A 20,000-nucleotide genomic window follows, 5' to 3' on the forward strand; every position below is an offset into this window, starting at 1 on the left:
ATCATCCAGAGAGGGTCATGTCAAGGACGGAAGCAGGACTTCATCTTTGCTGCCATGGTTGGGCCATATCGCGTTTGTGACGCAACGGCGCAGCGTCCGGACATCCCAACCACCATCACCCAGACGCGAATCATGTCCGGTGGCGAGACGACCGTCATCCACTGCCAGAGCCCTTAGATCGGGACATGCCATATTGCGCCAGGGGCGCAACGGCGCAGCCTTAGGCCTGCAACCCCGCCATCATCCGGAGGGGAGTCATGTCAGGAAAGGAAGCAGGACTTCATCTGGCTGCAATTGTTGGTGCCATATCATGTCTTAGAGACACGACGACGCAGTGTCGGGACATCCCCACCTCCTCGCCCAGCGCACAGCACTAGGATCGGTGCAAAGGGAAACCGTCGTCCACTGCCCAAACTCTTCGATCGGGACAATGCACATGGTGCCATATTGCGCCACGGACGCAACGGCGCAACCTCGGGACTGCCACCCCACCGTCATCCAGAGCGGATCGTGTCAAGGAGGGAAGCAGGACTTCTTCCGGCTGCTTCGGGCGGTATATCGCATCTAAGACGCGGATGTACAGCAGTCGAGATAGCTTCCCTAGCCGCACCCGGAAGCACACCGTCATCCTGCTGCCTCGCAGATCGGATCCACATGGAGGTCGACCTTCATTCCCTACAATTGTTTGCATGCGTTCAAGGGGAGGGAGGGAGACGCATACGTTTACCTGGTTCCGACTCTCCCCAAGTATGTTTGATAGCTTAAAACATGAGAAATTCAAGAGTGGCCGCCATTCCACCGAAACTAGCATACAAATGTTTTCCTAAGGGGCAAACCCATCCCACCACACCACCATGCCCAGTGCACAACGACGTGCGCGCCCAAATCAGCTTTCCGGGGGCAAACACACGGTGGAGCATTGGAACTCAAGCTCCTGCACTGCCCGTCCTGGCCCATAAGACGGTCTGGGCGCGTCGTCCTAGTGCATCGGAATAGCTGGCGAGGTGGGATGGGACGGCCCGGAGCACACCACGGTGCAATGTGTGGCGTGGATGGTGGGCACCGAGGTACGCGTCTACGCACGGTGTCGCGAGTGCCCGGGGCATTACGCACACGTCTTGGGTAGGGGGCAACCGGGTGCGCGTCAAGGCACGACGCATCACCACACGCATGATTGAAAGCAGCGGGGCTCGAGGGCCGGTGAGATGCCCGAGCAGAGCACACCAACGCACCATGGATCGAGGGCCCCTGGGCACACGGCGTCACGAGAGCCCACTGGTGGGCGAGAAAGGCAGACCCAAGCAGTATGCCAGGTGAGCACCTATCTGGCTAACTAGGCACAGCGCCACGAGTGCCTACAGAGCTGAACGAGCTGGAAGCACCCACGCAGTAAGGGTAGGCACACCCACGCTGAAAGGGTTGACGGCTGAGTGGTGAGCACAGAGGTGTGCGCCTAAGCACAGCGCATGGAGTGTCCACGAGTCATCCCAGGAAAAGCACAACCAAGCAGTATGAGCCTGGAGGGAAACGAGTAGCGCGCCTAGGCACCTCGCTGTGAGTGCCAACGGGTTGAACGAGCTTGGCACAACCACGTGGCATGGGTGGCGAGCACCGAGGTGTGCGACTAGGCAGAACACATCGATGGTCTACGGGTCAGCCAAAGCAGGCCCACACCGACGCGTTGGCATGACGCCTTGCCCAAATCACGTACCTCAGCCTCGTCCCAACCTGGTGCCCAACCTTCCCAATTATGTTTCATGGCTTAAAACACCTGACATTCCTGAGTGACACCTGTTGGGGGTCAAACTAACCCACATCTGGCCTCATCACGACCCATACCACCTAAATGCACAATGTTGCATCCTTGGGTGCCGCACCACCACACGAAAGGTTGAAGGCAAGGAGCCTCGAGGGCCGGCGGGATGAACGAGCAATGCAAACCCACGCAGCATATGTTGAGGGCCCCATTGTGTGCACCTAGGCACACGGTGCCACGTTGGCCTACGCGTAGCCCGAGCAAGGCAAACCCGCACAGTTTTGCTGGTGGACACCGAGGTGTGCACCTAGGTACACGGCATCGTGAAGCCCTGCCGGTCGCCGAGATAGGGACACCCAAAATGTACGCCTGGTGTGCTCGCAGGTGGGTGCCTAGGCACAACGAAACAAGGGCCTCCAAGTTGCCCGAGCTGGGAACACCCGCGCGGTATGGGTGGCGAGCATTAAGCTGTGCGCCTAGGCACAATGCATCAACGGTCCACAAGTACGCCGAGGCGAGGCACACCCGTGCAGTATGCGTCGTGAGCACTAAGTTATGTGCCTCGGCACAACGCATCGAGGGACCACAAGTCAGCCGAGGTAAGGAAAACCATTGGAGTATGGGATGAGGGCTCCGCGGTGTGCGCCTAGGACCACGGCGCCGCGGAGGCGTGAGGGTTGCCCCATCAAGTCACACCCACGCAGTTTGCAAGGTGGACACCGAGGTATGCGCCTAGGCAAACGGGGTCGCGAAGGAGAACGGGCTGACCGGCTAGGCACACCCACGCAGTATGCCTGGTGGGCACCGAGGTGCGTGCCTAGGCCCACGGTGGGATGAAGGCCAACGGGTTGCCTGAGCTGGGAACACCCACGAGGAATGCCAGGTGGGCACCGAGGTGTGCGCCTTGGAACAGCGCATCTAGGGTCCACGGGTCAGCCCGAGCAAGGCAACCCCACGCAGTATGGGTTGAGAGCTTCGTCGTGTGCGCCTAGGCACCACGGCGACGTGATGGCTTGCGGGTTGCCCGAGCAAGGCCAAACCACGCAGTTTGCCTGGTGGGTAGCGAGGTGTGCTCCTAGGCACGTGGCGTCGAGCTGTGCGACTTGACTGAGCGCATCGAGGGTCCACGGGTAAGCCAGAGCAGCCCACAACCACGCTTTGGCAGCACGCCTAACACAAATCACATAACTTAGCCTCGTCCCAACCTGTTGCCCACCCTTCCCAATTATGTTTCATGGCTTAAAACACCGGACATTCCTGAGCAATACCTGTTGGGGGTCAAACTGGCATACATTTGGCCTCATCACGACCCCAGCCACTTCAGTGCATAATGTTGCATCCTAGGGTGCATCACCACCACACTCAAGGTTGAAGGCAGGGAACCCTCGAGGGCCGGTGGGATGAATGAGCAAGGCAAACCCACGCAGCATGGGTTGAGGGCTCCATGGTGTGCACCTGGGCACACTGTGCCACGTTGGCCTCTACTCGTAGCCCGAGCAAGGCACAACAGCACAGTTTGCCTGGTGGGCACGGAGGTGTGCACCTAAGTACACGGCATCGCGAGGGCCTATCGGGCGCCGAGCAAGGCACACCCAAGCAGTATGCCATGTGTGCACCAAGCGGTGTGCCTATGCACAACGCAACAATGGGCTCCAGGTTGCCGGAGCTGGGAACACCCGCGCGGTATGGGTGGTGAGCACTAACATGTGCGCCTAGGCAAAATGGGTCGACGGTCCACAAGTCAGCCGAGGCGAGGCACACACGTGCAGTATGCGTGGTGAGCAATAAGCTGTTTGCCTCGGCACAATGCATGGAGGGACCACAAATCTGCCGAGGTAAGGCACAACATTGCAGTATGGGTTGAGGGCTCCGCGGTGTGCGCATAGGCACACGGTGCCGCGGAGGCGTACGGGTCGCCCTATCAAGACACACCCGCGCAGTTTGCCAGGTGGGCACCGAGGTGTGCGCCTAGGCAAAGGGCGTCGCGAAGGAGTACGGGCTGACCCGCTAGGCACACCCACGCAGTATGCCTGGTCGGAACCGAGGTGGGTGCCTAGGCCCGAGGTGGGATGAAGGCCAACGGGTTGCCTGCGCTGGGAACACCCGCGAGGTATGCCACGTGGGCACCGAGGTGTGCGCCATGGAATAGCGCGTCTAGGGTGCATGGGTCGGCCAGAGCAAGGCAACCCAACGCAGTATGGGTTGAGGGCTTCGTCGTGTACGCCTAGGCACACGGCGACGTGATGGCTTGCGGGTTGCCCGAGAAAGGCACAACCACGCAGTTTGCCTGGTGGGCAGCGAGGTTTTCTCCTAAGGCACGTGGGGTCGAGCTGTGCGACATGACAGAGCGCATAGAGGGTCCACGGGTAAGCCAGAGCAGGCCACACCCACGCTTTAGCATCAAGCCTAGCGCAAATCACATACCTCAGCCTCGTCCCAACATGTCGTTTCCCACCCTTCCCAATAATGTTTCATGGCTTAAAACACCAGACATTCCTGAGGGACACCTGTTGGGGGTCAAACTAGCATACATTTGGCCACATCACGACCCAAGCCGCTTCAGTGAACAATGTTGCATCCTAGAGTGCATCACCACCACACGCAAGGTTGAAGGCAGGGAACCTCGAGGGCCGGTGGGATGAACGAGCTAGGCAAAACCCACGCAGCATGGGATGAGGGCTCCATTGTGTGCACCTAGGCACAAGGCGCCACGATGGCAAACGCGTGGCCCGAGTAAGGCGCACCTGCCCAGTTTACCGGACACCGAGCTGTGCACCTAGGTACACGACATGGCGAGGACCTGCCGGTCGCCGAGCTAAGCACACCCAAGGAGTATGACATGTGTGCACCAAGGCGTGTGGCTAGGCACAACGCAACAATGGGCTCGAGGTTGCCAGAGCAGGGAACACCCGCGCGGTATGGGTGGTGAGCACTAAGTTGTGCGACTAGGCACAAAGCGTCGACGGTCCACAAGTCAACCGAGGCGAGGCACACACGTGCAGTATGCGTGGTGATCAATAAGCTGTTTGACTCGACACAATGCATCGAGGGACCACAAGTCTGCCGTGGTAAGGCACAACATTGCAGTATGGGTTGAGGGCTCCGCGGTGTGCACCTAGGCACACGGTGCCGCGGAGGCGTAGGGGTTGCCCTATCAAGACACACCCACGCAGTTTGCCAGGTGGGCACCGAGGTGTGCGCCTAGGCATATGGCATCGCGAAGGAGTACGGGCTGACCGGCTAGGCACACCCACGCAGTATGCATGGTGGGCACCGAGGTGTGTGCCTACGCCCACGGTGGGATGAAGGCCAACGGGTTGCCTGAGCTGGGAACACCCGCGAGGTATGCCACCCGGGCAACGAGGTGTGCGCCACGGCATAGCGCGTCTAGGGTGCATGGGTCGGCCAGAGCAAGGCAACCCAACGCAGTACGGGTTGTGGGCCTCGTCGTGTAAGCCTAGGCACACGGCGACGTGATGGCTTGCGGCTTGCCCGAGCAAGGCACAACCACGCAGTTTTCCTGGTGGGCAGCTAGGTGTGCTCCTAGGCACGTGGCGTCGAGCTGTGCGACATGACAGAGCGCATCGTGGGTCCACGGTCAAGCCAAAACAGGCCACAACCACGCTTTCGCAGCATGCCTAGCACAAATCACATACCTCAGCCTCGTCCCAACCTGTTTCCCACCCTTCCCAATTATGTTTCATGGCTTAAAGCACCAGATATTCCTGAGTGACACCTGTTGGGGGTCATACTGGCATACAGTTGGCCTCATCACTACCCAAGCCACTTCAGTGCACAATATTGCATCATACAGTGCATCACCACCACGCGCAAGGTTGAAGGCAGGGAGCCTCGATGGCAGGTAGGATGAACGAGCTAGGCAAACCCACGCAACATGGGTTGAAGGCTCCATGGTGTGCACCTAGGCAAACGGTGCCACGATGGCATTCGCGTAGCCCGAGCAAGGCACACCTGCACAGTTTGCCTGGTGGACAACGAGGTGTGCACCTAGGTACACGGCATCGAGAGGGCCTGCCGGTCGCCGAGCTAAACACACCCAAGCAGTAAGACGTGTGAACTATGGTGTGTGGCTAGGCACAACGCAACAATAGGCTCCAGGTTGCCCGAGATAAGAACTCCCGCGCGGTATGGGTGGTGAACACTTAGCTCGGCGCTTGTGCCCAACGCGTTGACGTTCCACAAGTCAGCCGAGGCAAGGCACACCCGCGCAGTATGCGTTGTGAGCACTAAGCTGTTTGCCTCGGCACAACGCATCGAGGGACCACAAGTCTGCTGAGGTAAGGCACAACATTGCAGTATGGGTTGAGGGCTCCGCTGTGTGGGCCAAGGCACACGGTGCCGCGAAGGCACACGGGATGCCCCATCAAGACACACCCACGAAGTTTGCCAATTGGGCACCGAGGTGTTCGCAAAGGCAAAAGGCGTCGCGATAGTACGGGCTGACCGGCTGGGAAAACCCACGCGGTATGCCTGGTGGGCACCGAGGTGTGTGCTTAGACCCACGGTGGGATGAAGGCCAACAGTTTGCCTGAGCCGGGAACACCCGCGAGGTATGCCAGGAGAGCACCGAGGTGTGAGCCATGGAACAAGGCATCTAGGGTCCACGGGTCAGCCCGAACAAGGCCACCCCACGCAGTATGGGTTGAGAGCTTCGTCGTGTGCGACTAGGCACACGGCGACGTGATGCCTTGCGGGTTGCACGAGCAAGGCACAACCACGCAGTTTGACTGGTGGGCAGCTAGGTGTGCTCCTAGGCACGTGGGGTCGAGCTGTGCGACATGACAGAGCGCATCGTGGGTCCACGGTAAAGCCAAAGCAGGCCGCACCCATGCTTTGGCAGCACGCCAAGCACAAATCACATACCTCAGCCTCGTCCCGACCTGTTTGCCCACCCTTCCCAATTATGTTTCATGGCTTAAAACACCAGGCATTCCTGAGTGACACCCGTTGGGGGTCAAACTAGCATACGTTTGGCCTCAACACGACCCAAGCCAACTCGGTGCACAACGTTGCATCCTGGAGTGCATCACCACCACAAGCAAGGTTGAAGGCAGGGAGCCTCGAGGGGGGGTGGGACGAACGGGCTAGGCAAACCAACGCAACATGGGTTGAAGGCTCCATGGTGTGCACCTAGGCACACGGTGCCAAGATGGCGTTCGCGTAGCCAGAGCAAGGCACACCTGCACAGTTTGCCTGGTGTACACCGAGGTGTGCACCTAGGTACACGGCATCGAGAGGGCCTGCCGGTCGCCGAGCTAAGCACACCCAAGCAGTATGCCATGTGTGGACTAAGGTGTGTGGCTAGGCACAACGGAACGATGGGCTCCAGGTTGCCCGAGATGAGAACACCCGCTCGGTATGGGTGGTGAGCACTGAGCCGAGCGCCTGGGCACAATGCGTCCACGGCATACAAGTCAGCCGAGGCAAGGCACACCCATGCAGTACGTGTGGTGAGCACTAAGCTGTTTGCCTCGGCGCAACGCATCGAGGGACCACAAGTCTGCTGACGTAAGGCACAGCATTGCAGTATGGGTCGAGGGATCCGCGGTGTGCGCCGAGGCACAAGGTGCGGCGGAGGCATACGGGTTGCCCCATGAAGGCACACCCACGCCATTCGCCAGGTGGGCACCAAGGTGTGCGCCTAGGCATCGCGAAGGAGTACGGGCTGACCGCCTAGGCACACCCACGCAGTGTGCCTGGTGGTCACCGTGGTGTGTGCCTAGGCCCTCGGTGGGTTGAAGGCCAACGGTTTGCCTGAGCTGGGAACACCCGCGAGGTATGCCAGGAGAGCACCGAGGTGTGAGCCATGGAACAAGGCATCTAGGGTCCACGGGTCAGCCCGAACAAGGCAACCCCACGCAGTATGGGTTGAGGGCTTCGTCCATTGCGCCTAGGCACACGGCGACGTGATGGCTTGCGGGTTCCCCGAGCAAGGCACAACCACGCAGTTTGCCTGGTGGGCAGCTAGGTGTGCTCCTAGGCACGTGGCGTCGAGCTGTGCGACATGACAGAGCGCATCGTGGGTCCACGGTAAAGCCAAAGCAGGCCGCACCCATGCTTTGGCAGCACGCCAAGCACAAATCACATACCTCAGCCTCGTCCCAACCTGTTTGCCCACCCTTCCCAATTATGTTTCACGGCTTAAAACACCAGACATTCCTGAGTGACACCCGTTGGGGGTCAAACTAGCATACGTTTGGCCTCAACACGACCCAAGCCAACTCAGTGCACAACGTTGCATCCTGGAGTGCATCACCACCACAAGCAAGGTTGAAGGCAGGGAGCCTCGAGGGGGGGTGGGACGAACGGGCTAGGCAAACCAACGCAACATGGGTTGAAGGCTCCATGGTGTGCACCTAGGCACACGGTGCCAAGATGGCATTCGCGTAGCCCGAGCAAGGCACACCTGCACAGTTTGCCTGGTGGACACCGAGGTGTGCACCTAGGTACACGGCATCGGGAGGGCCTGCCGGTCGCCGAGCTAAGCACACCCAAGCAGTATGCCATGTGTGCACTAAGGTGTGTGGCTAGGCACAACGCAACGAAGGGATCCAGGTTGCTCGAGATGAGAACACCCGCTCGGTATGGGTGGTGAGCACTAAAGCCGAGCGCCTGGGCACAATGCGTCCACGGCATAAGAGTCAGCCGAGGCAAGGCAAACCCATGCAGTATGCGTGGTGAGCACTAAGCTGTTTGCCTCGGCGCAACGCATCGAGGGACCACAAGTCTGCTGACGTAAGGCACAACATTGCTGTGTGGGTTGAGGGATCCGCGGTGTGCGTCGAGGCACAAGGTGCCGCAAAGGCATACGGGTTGCCCCATCAAGGCACACCCACGCCATTCGCCGGGTGGGCACCAAGGTGTGCGCCTAGGCATCCCGAAGGAGTACGGGCTGACCGCCTAGGCACACCCACGCAGTGTGCCTGGTGGTCACCGAGGTGTGTGCTTAGGCCCTCGGTGGGATGAAGGCCAACGGTTTGCCTGAGCTGAGAACACCCGCGAGGTATGCCAGGTGGGCACTGAGGTGTGCGTCATGGAACAACGCATCTAGGGTCCATAGGTCAGCCCGAACAAGGCAACCCCACGAAGTTTGGGTGGAGGGCTTCATCGTGAGCGCCTAGGCACACGACGACGTGATGGCTTGCAGGTTGCCCGAGCAAGGCACAACCACGCAGTTTGCCAGGTGGGCAACGAGCTGTGCGACTTGACAGAGCGCATCGAGGGTCCACAGGTAAGCCAGAGCGGGCCAGACCCACGCTTTGGCAGCACGCCTAGCTCAAATCACATACCTCAGCCTCGTCCCAACCTGTTGCCCACCCTTCCCAATTATGTTTCATAGCTTAAAACACCAGACTTTCCTGAGTGACTTCTGGTGGGGGTCAAACTAGCATACATTTGGCCTCAACACGACCCAAGCCACCTCAGTGCACAATGTTGCATCCTGGAGTGCATCACCACCACACGCAAGGTTGAAGGCAGGGAGCCTAGAGGGCAGGTGGGACGAACGAGCTAGGCAAACCCACGCAAGATGGGTTGAAAGCTCCATGGTGTGCACCTAGGCACACGGTGCCAAGATGGCATTCGCGTAGCCCGAGCAAGGCACACCTGCACAGTTTGCCTGGTGGACACCGAGGTGTGCACCTAGGTACACGGCATCGAGAGGGCCTGCCGGTCGCCGAGCTAAGCACACCCAAGCAGTATGCCATGTGTGCACTAAGGTGTGTGGCTAGGCACAACGCAACGATGGGCTCCAGGTTGCCCGAGATGAGAACACCCGCTCGGTATGGGTGGTGAGCACCGAGCCGAGCGCCTGGGCACAATGCGTACCCGGCATACAAGTCAGCCGAGGCAAGGCACACCCAGGCAGTATGCGTGGTGAGCACTAAGCTGTTTGCCTTGGCGCAACGCATCGAGGGACCACAAGTCTGCTGACGTGAGGCACAACATTGCAGTATGGGTTAAGGGATCCGTGGTGTGTGCCTAGGCACAGGGTGCCGCGGAGGCATACGGGTTGCCCCAGCAAGGCTCACCCACGCAGTTCGCCAGGTGGGCACCAAGGTGTGCGCCAAGGCAAAAGGCATCGCGAAGGAGTACGGGCTGACTGGCCAGGCACACCCACTCAGTATGCCTGGTGGTCACCGAGGTGTGTGCCTAGGCCCTCGGTGGGATGAAGGCCAACGGGTTGCCTGAGCTGAAAACACCCGCGAGGTATGCCAGGTGGGCACTGAGGTGTGCGTCATGGAACAGCGCATCTAGGGTCCATAGGTCAGCCCGAACAAGGCAACCCCACGAAGTTTAGGTTGGGGGCTTCATCGTGTGTGCCTAGGCACACGGCGACGTGATGGCTTGAAGTTTGCCCGAGCAAGGCACAACCACGCAGTTTGCCAGGGGGGCAGCGAGGTGTGCTCTTATGCACGTGGGGACGAGCTGTGCGACTTGACATAGCGCATCGAGGGTCCACAGGTAAGCCAGAGAAGGACACACCCACGCATTGGCAGCACGCCTAGCTCAAATCACATACCTCAGCCTCGTCCCAACCTGTTGCCCACCCTTCCCAATTATGTTTCATAGCTTAAAACACCAGACTTTCCTGAGTGACTTCTGGTGGGGGTCAAACTAGCATACATTTGGCCTCAACACGACCCAAGCCACCTCAGTGCACAATGTTGCATCCTGGAGTGCATCACCACCACACGCAAGGTTGAAGGCAGGGAGCCTAGAGGGCAGGTGGGACGAACGAGCTAGGCAAACCCACGCAAGATGGGTTGAAAGCTCCATGGTGTGCACCTAGGCACACGGTGCCAAGATGGCATTCGCGTAGCCCGAGCAAGGCACACCTGCACAGTTTGCCTGGTGGACACCGAGGTGTGCACCTAGGTACACGGCATCGAGAGGGCCTGCCGGTCGCCGAGCTAAGCACACCCAAGCAGTATGCCATGTGTGCACTAAGGTGTGTGGCTAGGCACAACGCAACGATGGGCTCCAGGTTGCCCGAGATGAGAACACCCGCTCGGTATGGGTGGTGAGCACCGAGCCGAGCGCCTGGGCACAATGCGTACCCGGCATACAAGTCAGCCGAGGCAAGGCACACCCAGGCAGTATGCGTGGTGAGCACTAAGCTGTTTGCCTTGGCGCAACGCATCGAGGGACCACAAGTCTGCTGACGTGAGGCACAACATTGCAGTATGGGTTGAGGGATCCGTGGTGTGTGCCTAGGCACAGGGTGCCGCGGAGGCATACGGGTTGCCCCAGCAAGGCTCACCCACGCAGTTCGCCAGGTGGGCACCAAGGTGTGCGCCAAGGCAATAAGCATCGCGAAGGAGTACGAGCTGACCGGCCAGGCACACCCACTCAGTATGCCTGGTGGTCACCGAGGTGTGTGCCTAGGCCCTCGGTGGGATGAAGGCCAACGGGTTGCCTGAGCTGAAAACACCCGCGAGGTATGCCAGGTGGGCACTGAGGTGTGCGTCATGGAACAGCGCATCTAGGGTTCATAGGTCAGCCCGAACAAGGCAACCCCAAGAAGTTTAGGTTGGGGGCTTCATCGTGTGTGCCTAGGCACACGGCGACGTGATGGCTTGAAGTTTGCCCGAGCAAGGCACAACCACGCAGTTTGCCAGGGGGGCAGCGAGGTGTGCTCTTATGCACGTGGGGACGAGCTGTGCGACTTGACATAGCGCATCGAGGGTCCACAGGTAAGCCAGAGAAGGACACACCCACGCATTGGCAGCACGCCTAGCTCAAATCACATACCTCAGCCTCGTCCCAACCTGTTGCCCACCCTTCCCAATTATGTTTCATAGCTTAAAACACCAGACTTTCCTGAGTGACTTCTGGTGGGGGTCAAACTAGCATACATTTGGCCTCAACACGACCCAAGCCACCTCAGTGCACAATGTTGCATCCTGGAGTGCATCACCACCACACGCAAGGTTGAAGGCAGGGAGCCTAGAGGGCAGGTGGGACGAACGAGCTAGGCAAACCCACGCAAGATGGGTTGAAAGCTCCATGGTGTGCACCTAGGCACACGGTGCCAAGATGGCATTCGCGTAGCCCGAGCAAGGCACACCTGCACAGTTTGCCTGGTGGACACCGAGGTGTGCACCTAGGTACACGGCATCGAGAGGGCCTGCCGGTCGCCGAGCTAAGCACACCCAAGCAGTATGCCATGTGTGCACTAAGGTGTGTGGCTAGGCACAACGCAACGATGGGCTCCAGGTTGCCCGAGATGAGAACACCCGCTCGGTATGGGTGGTGAGCACCGAGCCGAGCGCCTGGGCACAATGCGTACCCGGCATACAAGTCAGCCGAGGCAAGGCACACCCAGGCAGTATGCGTGGTGAGCACTAAGCTGTTTGCCTTGGCGCAACGCATCGAGGGACCACAAGTCTGCTGACGTGAGGCACAACATTGCAGTATGGGTTGAGGGATCCGTGGTGTGTGCCTAGGCACAGGGTGCCGCGGAGGCATACGGGTTGCCCCAGCAAGGCTCACCCACGCAGTTCGCCAGGTGGGCACCAAGGTGTGCGCCAAGGCAAAAGGCATCGCGAAGGAGTACGGGCTGACTGGCCAGGCACACCCACTCAGTATGCCTGGTGGTCACCGAGGTGTGTGCCTAGGCCCTCGGTGGGATGAAGGCCAACGGGTTGCCTGAGCTGAAAACACCCGCGAGGTATGCCAGGTGGGCACTGAGGTGTGCGTCATGGAACAGCGCATCTAGGGTCCATAGGTCAGCCCGAACAAGGCAACCCCACGAAGTTTAGGTTGGGGGCTTCATCGTGTGTGCCTAGGCACACGGCGACGTGATGGCTTGAGGTTTGCCCGAGCAAGGCACAACCACGCAGTTTGCCAGGGGGGCAGCGAGGTGTGCTCTTATGCACGTGGGGACGAGCTGTGCGACTTGACAGAGCGCATCGAGGGTCCACAGGTAAGCCAGAGAAGGACACACCCACGCATTGGCAGCACGCCTAGCTCAAATCACATACCTCAGCCTCGTCCCAACCTGTTGCCCACCCTTCCCAATTATGTTTCATAGCTTAAAACACCAGACTTTCCTGAGTGACTTCTGGTGGGGGTCAAACTAGCATACATTTGGCCTCAACACGACCCAAGCCACCTCAGTGCACAATGTTGCATCCTGGAGTGCATCACCACCACACGCAAGGTTGAAGGCAGGGAGCCTAGAGGGCAGGTGGGACGAACGAGCTAGGCAAACCCACGCAAGATGGGTTGAAAGCTCCATGGTGTGCACCTAGGCACACGGTGCCAAGATGGCATTCGCGTAGCCCGAGCAAGGCACACCTGCACAGTTTGCCTGGTGGACACCGAGGTGTGCACCTAGGTACACGGCATCGAGAGGGCCTGCCGGTCGCCGAGCTAAGCACACCCAAGCAGTATGCCATGTGTGCACTAAGGTGTGTGGCTAGGCACAACGCAACGATGGGCTCCAGGTTGCCCGAGATGAGAACACCCGCTCGGTATGGGTGGTGAGCACCGAGCCGAGCGCCTGGGCACAATGCGTACCCGGCATACAAGTCAGCCGAGGCAAGGCACACCCAGGCAGTATGCGTGGTGAGCACTAAGCTGTTTGCCTTGGCGCAACGCATCGAGGGACCACAAGTCTGCTGACGTGAGGCACAACATTGCAGTATGGGTTGAGGGATCCGTGGTGTGTGCCTAGGCACAGGGTGCCGCGGAGGCATACGGGTTGCCCCAGCAAGGCTCACCCACGCAGTTCGCCAGGTGGGCACCAAGGTGTGCGCCAAGGCAAAAGGCATCGCGAAGGAGTACGGGCTGACCGGCCAGGCACACCCACTCAGTATGCCTGGTGGTCACCGAGGTGTGTGCCTAGGCCCTCGGTGGGATGAAGGCCAACGGGTTGCCTGAGCTGAAAACACCCGCGAGGTATGCCAGGTGGGCACTGAGGTGTGCGTCATGGAACAGCGCATCTAGGGTCCATAGGTCAGCCCGAACAAGGCAACCCCACGAAGTTTAGGTTGAGGGCTTCATCGTGTGTGCCTAGGCACACGGCGACGTGATGGCTTGAGGTTTGCCCGAGCAAGGCACAACCATGCAGTTTGCCAGGGGGGCAGCGAGGTGTGCTCTTATGCACGTGGCGACGAGCTGTGCGACTTGACAGAGCGCATCGAGGGTCCACAGGTAAGCAAGAGAAGGACACACCCACGCATTGGCAGCACGCGTAGCTCAAATCACATACCTCAGCCTCGTCCCAACCTGTTGCCCACCCTTCCCAATTATGTTTCATAGCTTAAAACACCAGACATTCCTGAGTGACTTCTGGTGGGGGTCAAACTAGCATACATTTGGCCTCAACACGACCCAAGCCACCTCAGTGCACAATGTTGCATCCTGGAGTGCCTCACCACCACACGCAAGGTTGAAGGCAGGGAGCCTAGAGGGCAGGTGGGACGAACGAGCTAGGCAAACCCACGCAAGATGGGTTGAAAGCTCCATGGTGTGCACCTAGGCACACGGTGCCAAGATGGCATTCGAGTAGCCCGAGCAAGGCAGACCTGCACAGTTTGCCTGGTGGACACCGAGGTGTGAACCTAGGTACACGACGTCGGGAGGGCCTGCCGGTCGCCGAGCTAAGCACACCCAAGCAGTATGCCATGTGTGCACTATGGTGTGTGGCTAGGCAGAACGCAACAATGGGCTCCAGGTTGCCCGAGATGAGAACACCCAATCGGCATGGGTGGTGAGCACTACGCACAGCGCCTGGGCACAATGCGTCCACGGCATACAAGTCAGCCGAGGCAATGCACACCCATGCAGTATGCGTGGTGAGCACTAAGCTGTTTGCCTCGGCGCAACGCAACGAGGGACCACAAGTCTACTGACGTAAGGCACAACATTGCAGTATGGGTTGAGGGATCCGCGGTGTGTGCTTAGGCACAAGGTGCCACGGAGGCATACGGGTTGCCCCATCAAGGCACACCCACGCAGTTTGCCTTCCGTGCCACGGAGGCATACGGGTTGCCCCATCAAGGCACACCCACGCAGTTTGCCTGAAGGGCACCAAGGTGTGCCGCTAGGCAAAAGGCATCGCGAAGGAGTACGGGCTGACTGGCTAGGCACACCCACGCAGTTTGCCTGGTGGTCACCGAGGTGTGTACCTAGGCTCTCGGTGGGATGAAGGCCAACGGGTTGCCTGAGCTGAGAACACCGGCGAGGTATGCCAGGTGGGCACTGAGGTGTGCGTCATGGAACAGCGCATCTAGGGTCCATAGGTCGGCCCGAACAAGGCAACCTTACGTAGTTTGGGTCGAGCTCTTCATCGTGTGCGCCTAGGCACACGGCGACGTGATGGCTTGCAGGTTGCCCGAACAAGGCACAACCACGCAGTTTGCCAGGTGGGCAGCGAGGTGTGCTCCTATGCACGTGGCGACGAGCTGTGCGACTTAACAGAGCACATCTAGGCAGCATGCCTAGCACAAATCACATACCTCAGCCTCGTCCCAACCTGTTTCCCACCCTTCCCAATTATGTTTCATGGCTTAAAACAACAGACATTCCTGAGTGACACCTGTTGGGGGTCAAAGTAGCATATATTTGGCCTCAACACGACCCAAACCACCTCAGTGCACAATGTTGCATCTTGGAGTGCATCACCACCACACGCAAGGTTGAAGGCAAGGAGGCTCCAGGGCCGGTGGGATGAACGAGCTAGGCAAAACCACGTAGCATGGGTTGAGGGCTCCATGGTGTGCACCTAGGCACATGGTGCAACGATGGCATAAGCGTAGCCCGAGCAAGGTACACCAGCACAGTTTGCCTGGTGGACACCGAGGTGTGCACCTAGGTACACGGCATCGCGAGGGCCTGTCAGTCGTCGAGCTAGGCACACCCAAGCAATATGCCATACGTGCACCAAGGTGTGTGCCTAGACACAACGCAACAATGGCATCCAGGTTGCCCGAGATGAGAACACCCGCGCAGTATGGGTGGTGAGCACTAAGCCGAGCGCCTGGGCACAATGCGTCCACGACATACAAGTCAGTCGAGGCAAGGCACACCCATGCAGTATGCGTGGTGAGCACTAAGCTGTTTGCCTCGGCGAAACGCATCGAGGGACCACAAGTCTGCTGAGGAAGGGCGCAACATTACCGTATGGGTTGAGGGCTCCGGGGTGAGCGCCTAGGCACACGGTGCCGCGGAGGCTTACGGGTTGCCCCATCAAGACACACCCACGTAGTTTGCAAGTTGGGCACCGAGGTGTTTGTCAAGGCAAAAGGCGTCATGAAGAAGTACAGCCTGACCGGCTGGGCAGACCCACGTAGTATGCCTGAAGGGGCACCGGGGTGTGCTAGAGCAGACCCACGCAGTACGTCTGAAGGGGAATCGGGTTGGGCGTCGAGTCCCACCGTGCCGCGAGTGCCTCCGGCTAGCCCGAGCATGGCGCACCCGCGCCGTGTGGGTCGAGGTCCCCGCGGTAGACTGCGGGTTGTGGGCAGACTCGAGCTCGGTGAACACACCGCGGTGCGCGCGTGCGTGCGTCGTGCCAAAGTGCCGTGTGCCGTGTGCGCTTTGCGCGTCGCGTGCGTGCGCGCGCGCGTGTGCGCGCGCGGTTTTTTTATGGCCGTTTTGCGGCTCCCGATCCGGCCACGGGGTGCTGAGATGGGTCATAGCGGGTCGCGGGTGGACGGACGACGGGACTCGGGGAGGGGCGGCTCGAGACGGGTCCATCGAAGGCAACTTGAGGGGGCCTCCCCATCCCCCTCAAGTATGTTTTAAGGCTTAAAACACGAGAATTTCCTGGGTGGCACCTGATGGGGCAGAACTGGCATACGGTCCCCCCGTGCACTACCCCCACCACCTGGTTGCACCGCGATGCCTGCCTGGGTGCATCACCACAGGCAAGGCCGAAGGCATGGGGCCTCGGCGGGATGCCCGAGCTAGGAAGACCCACGCACCATGGTCGGCGGGCATCGGGTTGGGCGTCGAGTCCCACCGTGCCGCGAGTGCCTCCGGCTAGCCCGAGCATGGCGCACCCGCGCCGTGTGGGTCGAGGTCCCCGCGGTGGACTGCGGGTTGTGGGCAGACTCGAGCTCGGTGAACCCACCGCGGTGCGCGCGTGCGTGCGTCGTGCCAAAGTGCCTAAGTGCCGTGTGCCGTGTGCGCTTTGCGCGTCGCGTGCGTGCGCGCGCGCGTGTGCGCGCGTGGTTTTTTTATGGCCGTTTTGCGGCTCCCGGTCCGGCCACGGGGTGCTGAGATGGGTCATAGCGGGTCGCGGGTGGACGGACGACGGGACTCGGGGAGGGGCGGCTCGAGACGGGTCCATCGAAGGCAACTTGAGGGGGCCTCCCCATCCCCCTCAAGTATGTTTTAAGGCTTAAAACACGAGAATTTCCTGGGTGGCACCTGATGGGGCAGAACTGGCATACGGTCCCCCCGTGCACTACCCCCACCACCTGGTTGCACCGCGATGCCTGCCTGGGTGCATCACCACAGGCAAGGCCGAAGGCCTGGGGCCTCGGCGGGATGCCCGAGCTAGGAAGACCCACGCACCATGGTCGGCGGGCATCGGGTTGGGCGTCGAGTCCCACCGTGCCGCGAGTGCCTCCGGCTAGCCCGAGCATGGCGCACCCGCGCCGTGTGGGTCGAGGTCCCCGCGGTGGACTGCGGGTTGTGGGCAGACTCGAGCTCGGTGAACCCACCGCGGTGCGCGCGTGCGTGCGTCGTGCCAAAGTGCCTAAGTGCCGTGTGCCGTGTGCGCTTTGCGCGTCGCGTGCGTGCGCGCGCGCGTGTCCGCGCGCGGTTTTTTTATGGCCGTTTTGCGGCTCCCGGTCCGGCCACGGGGTGCTGAGATGGGTCATAGCGGGTCGCGGGTGGACGGACGACGGGACTCGGGGAGGGGCGGCTCGAGACGGGTCCATCGAAGGCAACTTGAGGGGGCCTCCCCATCCCCCTCAAGTATGTTTTAAGGCTTAAAACACGAGAATTTCCTGGGTGGCACCTGATGGGGCAGAACTGGCATACGGTCCCCCCGTGCACTACCCCCACCACCTGGTTGCACCGCGATGCCTGCCTGGGTGCATCACCACAGGCAAGGCCGAAGGCATGGGGCCTCGGCGGGATGCCCGAGCTAGGAAGACCCACGCACCATGGTCGGCGGGCATCGGGTTGGGCGTCGAGTCCCACCGTGCCGCGAGTGCCTCCGGCTAGCCCGAGCATGGCGCACCCGCGCCGTGTGGGTCGAGGTCCCCGCGGTGGACTGCGAGTTGTGGGCAGACTCGAGCTCGGTGAACACACCGCGGTGCGCGCGTGCGTGCGTCGTGCCAAAGTGCCTAAGTGCCGTGTGCCGTGTGCGCTTTGCGCGTCGCGTGCGTGCGCGCGCGCGTGTGCGCGCGCGGTTTTTTTATGGCCGTTTTGCGGCTCCCGGTCCGGCCACGGGGTGCTGAGATGGGTCATAGCGGGTCGCGGGTGGACGGACGACGGGACTCGGGGAGGGGCGGCTCGAGACGGGTCCATCGAAGGCAACTTGAGGGGGCCTCCCCATCCCCCTCAAGTATGTTTTAAGGCTTAAAACACGAGAATTTCCTGGGTGGCACCTGATGGGGCAGAACTGGCATACGGTCCCCCCGTGCACTACCCCCACCACCTGGTTGCACTGCGATGCCTGCCTGGGTGCATCACCACAGGCAAGGCCGAAGGCATGGGGCCTCGGCGGGATGCCCGAGCTAGGAAGACCCACGCACCATGGTCGGCGGGCATCGGGTTGGGCGTCGAGTCCCACCGTGCCGCGAGTGCCTCCGGCTAGCCCGAGCATGGCGCACCCGCGCCGTGTGGGTCGAGGTCCCCGCGGTGGACTGCGGGTTGTGGGCAGACTCGAGCTCGGTGAACCCACCGCGGTGCGCGCGTGCGTGCGTCGTGCCAAAGTGCCTAAGTGCCGTGTGCCGTGTGCGCTTTGCGCGTCGCGTGCGTGCGCGCGCGCGTGTGCGCGCGCGGTTTTTTTATGGCCGTTTTGCGGCTCCCGGTCCGGCCACGGGGTGCTGAGATGGGTCATAGCGGGTCGCGGGTGGACGGACGACGGGACTCGGGGAGGGGCGGCTCGAGACGGGTCCATCGAAGGCAACTTGAGGGGGCCTCCCCATCCCCCTCAAGTATGTTTTAAGGCTTAAAACACGAGAATTTCCTGGGTGGCACCTGATGGGGCAGAACTGGCATACGGTCCCCCCGTGCACTACCCCCACCACCTGGTTGCACCGCGATGCCTGCCTGGGTGCATCACCACAGGCAAGGCCGAAGGCCTGGGGCCTCGGCGGGATGCCCGAGCTAGGAAGACCCACGCACCATGGTCGGCGGGCATCGGGTTGGGCGTCGAGTCCCACCGTGCCGCGAGTGCCTCCGGCTAGCCCGAGCATGGCGCACCCGCGCCGTGTGGGTCGAGGTCCCCGCGGTGGACTGCGAGTTGTGGGCAGACTCGAGCTCGGTGAACCCACCGCGGTGCGCGCGTGCGTGCGTCGTGCCAAAGTGCCTAAGTGCCGTGTGCCGTGTGCGCTTTGCACGTCGCGTGCGTGCGCGCGCGCGTGTGCGCGCGCGGTTTTTTTATGGCCGTTTTGCGGCTCCCGGTCCGGCCACGGGGTGCTGAGATGGGTCATAGCGGGTCGCGGGTGGACGGACGACGGGACTCGGGGAGGGGCGGCTCGAGACGGGTCCATCAAAGGCAACTTGAGGGGGCCTCCCCATCCCCCTCAAGTATGTTTTAAGGCTTAAAACACGAGAATTTCCTGGGTGGCACCTGATGGGGCAGAACTGGCATACGGTCCCCCCGTGCACTACCCCCACCACCTGGTTGCACCGCGATGCCTGCCTGGGTGCATCACCACAGGCAAGGCCGAAGGCATGGGGCCTCGGCGGGATGCCCGAGCTAGGAAGACCCACGCACCATGGTCGGCGGGCATCGGGTTGGGCGTCGAGTCCCACCGTGCCGCGAGTGCCTCCGGCTAGCCCGAGCATGGCGCACCCGCGCCGTGTGGGTCGAGGTCCCCGCGGTGGACTGCGGGTTGTGGGCAGACTCGAGCTCGGTGAACCCACCGCGGTGCGCGCGTGCATGCGTCGTGCCAAAGTGCCTAAGTGCCGTGTGCCGTGTGCGCTTTGCGCGTCGCGTGCGTGCGCGCGCGGTTTTTTTATGGCCGTTTTGCGGCTCCCGGTCCGGCCACGGGGTGCTGAGATGGGTCATAGCGGGTCGCGGGTGGACGGA

Source organism: Amborella trichopoda, chromosome 1 (genome assembly GCF_054954075.1).
Source record: "Amborella trichopoda isolate Santa Cruz 75 chromosome 1, AtrichopodaSantaCruz75HAP2 v2.0, whole genome shotgun sequence".
NCBI classification, from domain to species: Eukaryota; Viridiplantae; Streptophyta; class Magnoliopsida; order Amborellales; family Amborellaceae; genus Amborella; species Amborella trichopoda.